The sequence below is a fragment of the Momordica charantia genome, assembly GCF_013281855.1.
Source record: "Momordica charantia cultivar OHB3-1 chromosome 4 unlocalized genomic scaffold, Mcharantia_2.0 BLBB01000004.1, whole genome shotgun sequence".
Taxonomy (NCBI): domain Eukaryota; kingdom Viridiplantae; phylum Streptophyta; class Magnoliopsida; order Cucurbitales; family Cucurbitaceae; genus Momordica; species Momordica charantia.
The window spans coordinates 6,237,377-6,246,061 of NW_028275162.1; positions in this window are offsets into that span (position 1 = coordinate 6,237,377).

The following is an 8,685-nucleotide window of genomic DNA, read 5'->3' on the forward strand; positions in this document are numbered from 1 at the left end:
CTCTAGGTATTAATTGCATAAGTTCACTAATACGAAGCACGGTCCATCAAAATTGGCATAAATCAGGTGTTACTGAAAGAACATGGTAAGTCTATCTTTCTTCGTATCGAAACGATATAGGCACACATATATATGTGTGTAGGAAGCCTAAAAGTGATTTATTTTTAGTTTTGGAAACTTTCAAAAAAATTTGATTCTTAAACCTCCATAGTCTATTTTAGGCTTCTAAATTCTCAAAAAATAACTATTTTGGTATTTGTTATATTATTTTGTCGCTTAAAATTTGCTTTTTTGATACTCACTTTCGACCTATGTCGTTTGAATATATGTCCAACGTTAACATGTTAATACACTCATGAAGACGCATTATTAATTTGTTAAAGCCAAACTAAAACTAATGATCAAAATGGTTACTTTAATTCAAGGTTTAAAATAGATATTTCAAAGGTTTTAAAGAGCAAAATTGAACCAACTTAAAAATTCAAGGACTAAAATAGACATTATGAGATTCTAAAGATTAAAATGAAATATCTTGAAAGTTTAGAGATAAAAATAGATTTAAATCATAATAGATCATAATAGAAAATACTAACATATAGGAAAAATTGTGAAAATCACCTCGAGTTGTTACAATTACACTCTCAAACTTTCAATTTGATCAATCAATTCCTTAAACTTGCGAAATTGTTATAATTAAATCTTAAAATATCGTAAAATGCACAGTCCACTCTCAAGCTATAAGGATTTACATAATCAAACCCAAATTGTTACAATTTTATCTAAAGGTTTTTTAATTCCACAAATTTGAAAACTATAATATTAACAATTAAAAATTTGTAGTGTTTTCCAATCGATGCTGAGCCTAATACATCTGTATTAAGACAAAAAATGAAAAAAATGATGTAAAAAATTTAGGTTTGATTAAGATAATCCTATAATACAAATGTTTGATGCACGTAAAATTATTTTTATAGTTCATGGTTCCTCCAGGATTATCGATCAAATTGAAATTTTGAGGGTGTGATTGTAATAATCCCAATAGTTTTGGGTGGTTTTTGCAAGTTTCCCATCTATATAATTTAAATATATTTTACGTACTAATTGTTTTAATTACTTTTTACTATAAAATTAATTGAAGATTATAGAAGTGATTTTAAGTTTTAAACATCCTTTTAAAAGTATAAAGTAGTCCTTCCTAAGTAAAATAGAACAAGCGTGATAGTTTGGAAATTAGGTTTAAAAGCAAATTTGTGTTTATTTTATATCTTCCTTTGTGTAATAAAAGCTACTTCCGCAATTAATAATTATCTTAAAATGGACCATATGGATTCGACCTATAATTTTTTTTTCAACCTTGAAGCCTTAAATGCATATTTATAGGTCAATCCGAGGATAGTTCAATAGATAAAAGCATATATTACCATCTCAAAGGTCGATGATCTAATCTCCTGTAATTGTCGAACGAAAAAATAAAATCAAGTTTTATGTACAGTTTTAACTTATAATTATAAAGAAAAACTAACTTGAGCATATAAGTGCATAACTTGGTAGCTAGACATTTCTACCTCCCGTAAAAGATCATAGGTTCGAATCTCCACTTCATATTAGTCGTATTTCCTTGTAATCATTTATTAATTTTACTCAAGGTAAGATGCTCAATCGACCAGAGACATTAGTAACCTCTTCGAGCTGTAAATTCAAATTATCACCATTTGTTTTAACTCTAGAAAATAGTATTCAAAACAATTGTGTAGAACTTAATTACCTATACTTTTTCTTTTATGGGGAGGAGAACCAAATAGGAACTCACAACCTTTTTATCGAGAAAATAAACCTTAACTAATGTTAGTTCTTACGTTGACACCTATTATCTTTTTTTAGTTTTGGGATTTAAAATCATGCTTTTACTAACAAGTTTATAGTCTACTTAAAAAATATTAACCATAAAAATATATTAAAATTTAAATATTTTTTTAGTTTTAAATTTGTGCTAATTTCAAATGTTAATTAAAAAGTAAAAAGTTAACCAAATAATAAATCATCTTAATTTTTACAAAATAGAGTCCTTTATAATATAGCGCGCATTAGGTATCTTCTAAATCTATAATTGTGCCTTTTTTAATATTATCTTGATCCATAAATTGATAAATTGACAAGTATATATGACGCGTGTAGAGGTAAAGAATGACAAAATTCAAAGGGTAGGACTAATAGATTTCATTCATTATAAAAATAATTAATGAAAAAGTATGAATGTTCAATAAAAAAGTTGCAAAATGATTGTCAAATAACTCTGTAATCACGCGATCAGACGTCAAAATAACAGTAAAATCACGATGAAATTAACAATTTTATATGATATTTTTGTCTAGACCCATGTGACTATATAAACTAATATATAGCTTTCCTTTTGACAATATATTTTATCTCAAATGTATGATTTGGGTCTAAAATATTATTTTTTTAAAGAAATATTTGGTAAAATATTCATATTTAAAACATATCAAAATCATTTATAATGTCCCTCTAATCTATTTATTAAAATAATAAAAGAATGTGACAAGAATCCATTGGGATCTTGATGTGGGCCTACTAGTAATAATTATGTATACAACAAAATCTTACAATATGTCATTACATGCATGGTTAAAACCTTGGCTAAAATAATAATTGTTTTGAGATGGAAGCAACTAAGAGAAATTATAACACATGATACATTTGAATATTATAATTATAAAATATTAAAGGTTAAAACAAAAGGTTTGGTTCATAAAATTTTCTAATTTAGTCCCTAAAAGTTAAAAAGGTTATATTTGAGTCCCAAGAGTTTTAATAAATTTCAATTAAGTCTTTAACTAAAGAAAAATCATTGTATAATTATTAATTTATAACATGGAGATCTCTCGCTTAGAAGTAAGAGAAAGATTAAGGTTTTTTTTAGTATAACAAATGTAGAGGCGTACGTGTAGGGATTTAAACTCAATTTAAAAAAAAAGAATTATATGTACGTCTTTGCTGTCGAACTATGTTCGGGTTGACGACTAAGATTTAAAGAATGTTGAGTAGAGCAGATTTATGTCCTATACTTAAGGGTATGCACACTGTCCCAATACCCGTACATACGTAAAGGAAAGATATTCTTTGAGACTCCAAACCATCACAGCTATCCGTGGGGACGATGGATTTTTATTATTAGCAAAATATCTCAACTAAACTATAATCAACCACCATGGACGATAATAATAATAAAGAAGTTAAAATATGAGATCTAAAAACTTGTAATTTATCTAAAAAAGTCAAACCACATATATATATATATATTTTTATCATTAATTATTGCTTCATTATTTTCCATGTGTTAAAAAAAATATAATAAAAAAAATATCAAATAAAGGTCAAATGCACATCAGACCAACCTCCAGTATATCTGGCCCCCCAAAAAAGGGCAATGGATGAGAAAGGCGAGTAAATAAAGGCCAACTTATATTCAATCATTTTCTATAATTCATTATTTATTATAATTATTATAATTATTTTTTTTTTATCTTTTTTAAGTACATTATAAAGATGGGGAAAATAAAGAAAAAGAGTAATTAAATATGACCAATATGATATTACTATTGAGAAAAAATGCAACCCACACTTAAAAGGATTAGATAAAATAATTTAAAACTTATAAGTAACAAGAACGATAAATAAAGATTAGGAGAAGAAAATTAAACGTCAGATTTATATTGCTTCACCCATTGTGGACTACGGTCAGTTCTCTACTACCATTGCAGGTTCTACTAAAATGTTAGGAAGAATCTCCCAAAAGTTTACAAACCCGACCTCTCTCAGTATTCCCTTACACAGAAAACGCTAACGAATCACTCTAAAAGCCTTTCAAACTCTCGAACGAGAACACAAGTATTTAGCTCTCAAACTCTCTTGTTCGAGAATTTCTCACGACTCTCTATTTGTGCAAACGAATCAAATGGTCCATCTATCTCTATTTATAATAAATGGTATGAAAAAATAAAGAGAAAATAAAAAAGGTCCAAACTAAATAAGACAAAGAAAAATTTAAATGACCCTTAGAAAAAAGATTTTCTGCTCGGTTTGACTTCATAATCCCAACAATTATCGGAAACAAGTGTATGATTCTTGTTACTTTTGTTTTGCAAACGTTTAAAAGGTAAGATTCACTCGTATATTTATACCATATATCTAAATGGGTTCGAAAAATTTTCTGTCAGTTTTGTAGGTTTTGTTATCTCTGTATTGTTTTTATAAATTAAGAAAATTCACATATTTTTAGGTTGACACCTTGAATCTAATTAAGTCAAAGTTTGAGATTTGATATCTTGAACCCTCTCACGGCCAAAATTTTTAAGTATCACAAATTGACTATTTTTGTTAGTACAATACGTTGGGTGGAGGATCGAATTCACAATCTCTTAGTTGAAGATATATGTCAATTACCGATAACTATGTTTGGTTCGTTTCACATTAGCGTATCACAAACTAACTATAATGAAAAAAAGTGAAAAAAATAGAAAGGGATGAATGTCAATTGTGAAAAGGCCCGTTTTATAAAAGTCTTCAACAATCTCCTTCCCATCGATGAAAATCTTTTCCATATCCGTTTTGTTATGGTTTATTTTTAAAATGTTTATTTTAGTTCTTGAATTTTGAGATTCTGTTTTGGTGCGGACTTTTTAAAAGGTATGTTTTAGTTTTGATTCCTAAAAAAATCACCGAATTTTAAAATTAAAAAATCAAAATACTTTAGTTTTTAGAGGATAATCATAAACAATATCATTTTAGAAAAATAATTAGAAAAACCATACGCAATTCCTTTCCTTCACAGCCACAGTCACTGATGTGAACTTTGTTATGAACTAAAATATTTTTCAGGATCGCTCAAAAAAAAAAATATATATATATATATACACATATTTCAGGCTAAATATGTAATTATATCCATGACAATAATACTTTTAAAAGATGATGTTTTGATTAAAAAAAATAAAATAAAGGAATACAAGCAGAAAAAGGCAAAATAAAAATATAAAGTTCACCGTCTCTATTGTGTACCACCATTTAAATTTTTTCAATGTTTTAATCAAGAAATTCAATTAAAGCAATACGATCTCCAAGAACATTCGAAGATTAAAATTGGATCCTGTCAAAAAGAAGTTAACACTCCGAAAGTTTTGTCAACATAGGACGATATACAAAAAATCTCAAACCAAAGTTTGCGTAACTCCCTTATTCAATTTCATGGTATTCATATGAAGAGTATATAGCCATTGGCATCATGGATTCAAGTTCAGAGTTAACTTCACAATTCTAGACGTGAAATATGCGTTGAGGTTGAAAATACAGTTGTACGGTTACATATTTAAACGTTAGAGACAAGTTCGGAGACTTCTATTACATAATTGGCTTAGTTCGTAGTTTGGTTCATCTGAACTTGTTTTCAAATCTGCCTCGGGCTAACACGTGCAACTTAGTATTGATTCAATAATCACGGTCCCTTGACTGAAATTCAACCATCATCATTTAAGAACTCTATTTATTTAATTTAATAATCACAAAATAATAAACAAAAAGAACTTTAAAAATTTCAATGAAATATATTTTTGAAAAGAAAAAAACCCTCTTCCGTAGCCTCTTTTTTATATAGTAGATATAGATAAAAGCTTAAATAATTATTAAATATGGTTGATTTTTTGTTTTTTTGACAAAAAAACTTTGGTTGATTTCAAACTAATAATGCATTCAAAATAAAGTGGTTTGAATGATATCTTAATGATATTTAAGGACATATTTTGGATTCTAAACCATAAATTAATAAAGAAATTTTGAATCTAATTCAAATAAATTTGATATTTTTTTTTGGGTACAATGTCCGATACCTCAAGTAAGGATTGGAAGGTCCATAGATCTGTTCCGTCCAAAATGGAAATGGGCTAGGGTTATAATTTTTTAGTGGGGATATATGACTTGAACAATCCATGTTAGCATATAAATTTGGTATTTGTTTTGGATTCTAAACCACAAATTTATGCACGCGTGAATAATATGAAATATTTGTGGCGGAGATTCAATAATCAAAATAATTGTAAATACATTAATAGAGACCTCTTATCTTGAAACTTGACAAAGTTTCATTTTGTGAATGGAATAAAACAAGTGTAATTAAAATATGTTGTATAAATAGGTGATATGAATTATTTTTAGGTAATGTCATTTTCTTGTAGTTTTGTGAAAATTATTAAAGTATCCAATTGAATTTCAACATGTGGGATATATTAAATAGTTCCTCAAAGGTCTATGAGCTCTCACAATTTTAATTTAAATTTTGGTGGAGATTCAATAATCAAATAAGTTCACAGACACCTCTTTCTTGAAACTTTGCAGAGTTTCATTTTATAATCGGAATTTTAAAAAATAGCGAAAATGTTGTATAAATAGTTTATTTGATTTAATTATTTATATATGTCAGCTATGCTCGCTTTAGAGATTTAATTACTTTTTAAATCATGTCATCTCCTTGTATTTTTTAAAATTATTAAAGTATTTAGTTGAATCAACTGATGGAGGTATATTTATAATTCTTTTCACGGAGTCTCAACTCTCACAATTTTATTTATATTACATATCAATGTAAGGATACGGATAGGGATCGCAATAGGGTGGGTGGGGACCATCCTCATCCCTGCCCCCCTCTTTGAAATTTTGGGGGTAGGGACGAGGCGGGATTCATCGATCGGTGGAACCCGTCCTTGATAAATATATTTTTTATTTTTATGAGAGTTAAAACGAAAGAAAAAGTAGCTAAATGGGAACTCGCTTGGCTTTAAAAAAAATTAAAAAGTATTTATTAAAATTAATATATATTAATATTATTATATATATAAAAATATAAAAATTAATAAAATAATAAATAGGGTCGGGGACGAGGCAAGGAGACGTCCCCTCATCCCCACCCCTACTGAGGACCTCGTTTATAAGGATCTTCGATCTGACCTGATCTCCAATCAAATTGGAGATTCTCTGACCCGATCATTTGAGGAACGAGTCTTTTAAGGGTTTTTTTTTCTTTTTGCCATCCCTAAAGTATGGACATAACATAGAAAGTAGTTTGGGATATAGGTTTACATTGCTTGGGCGATAAAAGTAAGATTTGATAGTGTAAAAATAAATACAGCTTGAAAGCAATAATCTAATTATTAAATAAGTCTTAACAATCCAAAACTATGTACTCAAAAAAAAAAAATATACTAGATCTTCTTAAAATTTTAATAAATTATCTAAACATTAAAAAAGTTTAAGATCAATATGTAAATTTCATTTAATTTTCAAAAACAAAAATTCAACCAACTTAATTAATGCAATTAATATTTGAGTTAATAAATATGAAAAATAATAATTTGAAATAAACTTTTTCTTTGCAACAATTAAAATATATATATTTGTAATGGTATCGCCTATGCTGAGTCTTGTGTTCAAACCTTTTGATGAAAAGTTTTTGATGTTAAACCCATCAGAAAATAAAATTTGAAATACAACAATTTAATTTACGGAAAAGATATATAAAAACAATAATCAATGTACTTCCACAAATAAATTACGATAAATAAAAGGTAGAGAGCCCTCATTTTAGTACAGAAAAGTAAAGAGTTAGAGTTAGGTCGGAAATATATTGTGATAATATTACTTATTAGGTATTGGAATGACATCCCGTTACTTCTTAGAAATTGTTTATAATCGAAACTAGAAACATATTAATATTATTTATTAAAAACTATCTAGAACTGGAATAGGGATTAGATATATATAACAATTATTAGTGTACGTCCTTATCTTATTTCTAGGTAATTACAAATACATTAACTAAAAAATGTGTTAATATTAACTTTAATGAAAGTAATAACAAATTTTAATCTATATTATTGATAGTAAATATTTTTTATTATAACAATTTGCTTGATTAATAAATAATTAAACTAAAATTACATCAACTAAAAACGAGTAATATAATTTAGAACAACCATCGTTAACATAAAATATTATTTAAAAATCTTATTAGTTACAGTATTTAATAATAACAAATTATATTTTAACACTTATTAGTTACAGTATTATTTGTTTTAATAATAATAAATTGTTGATAAATTAAATAGAAAATTATAATACTTTATAATAAAATCACATCAACTAATAAAATATAATTTTTTATTAGAAGACAAATTTTAGTAATATAAAGGTTAATATACAATTTTGTCCCTTTCATATTTAGTTTTGGTTATGTATTTTTAAAATGTTTATTTTTGTCCTCTACTTTCATCTTTAGTTTATTTTAGTCGTTGTAGTCCGTGTAGTTTTAAAAAGTGATTATTTTGGTTTCTTTAATTCTATTTTTAATATTGTTTTTTTAATCACAATTTCAACACGACAATATACTCAATATTGAGTGGCCAAAATGAACCAAATTTGAAAGTACGAGAACCAAAATAGTATTTTAAACAAAAATAAACAAAAAAAAAGAGTAAAATGGTAAAACAATTAATTAAAAGTTATGAATTTTGATTAGTAGACGAGAGAGAAAAAAGTTGTAAAGTAATTATTGAAAATGTATGAGCATACAAAATAAAGAATGATAATTAGATTTTGTCTTTTCGTTGAAAATTGATG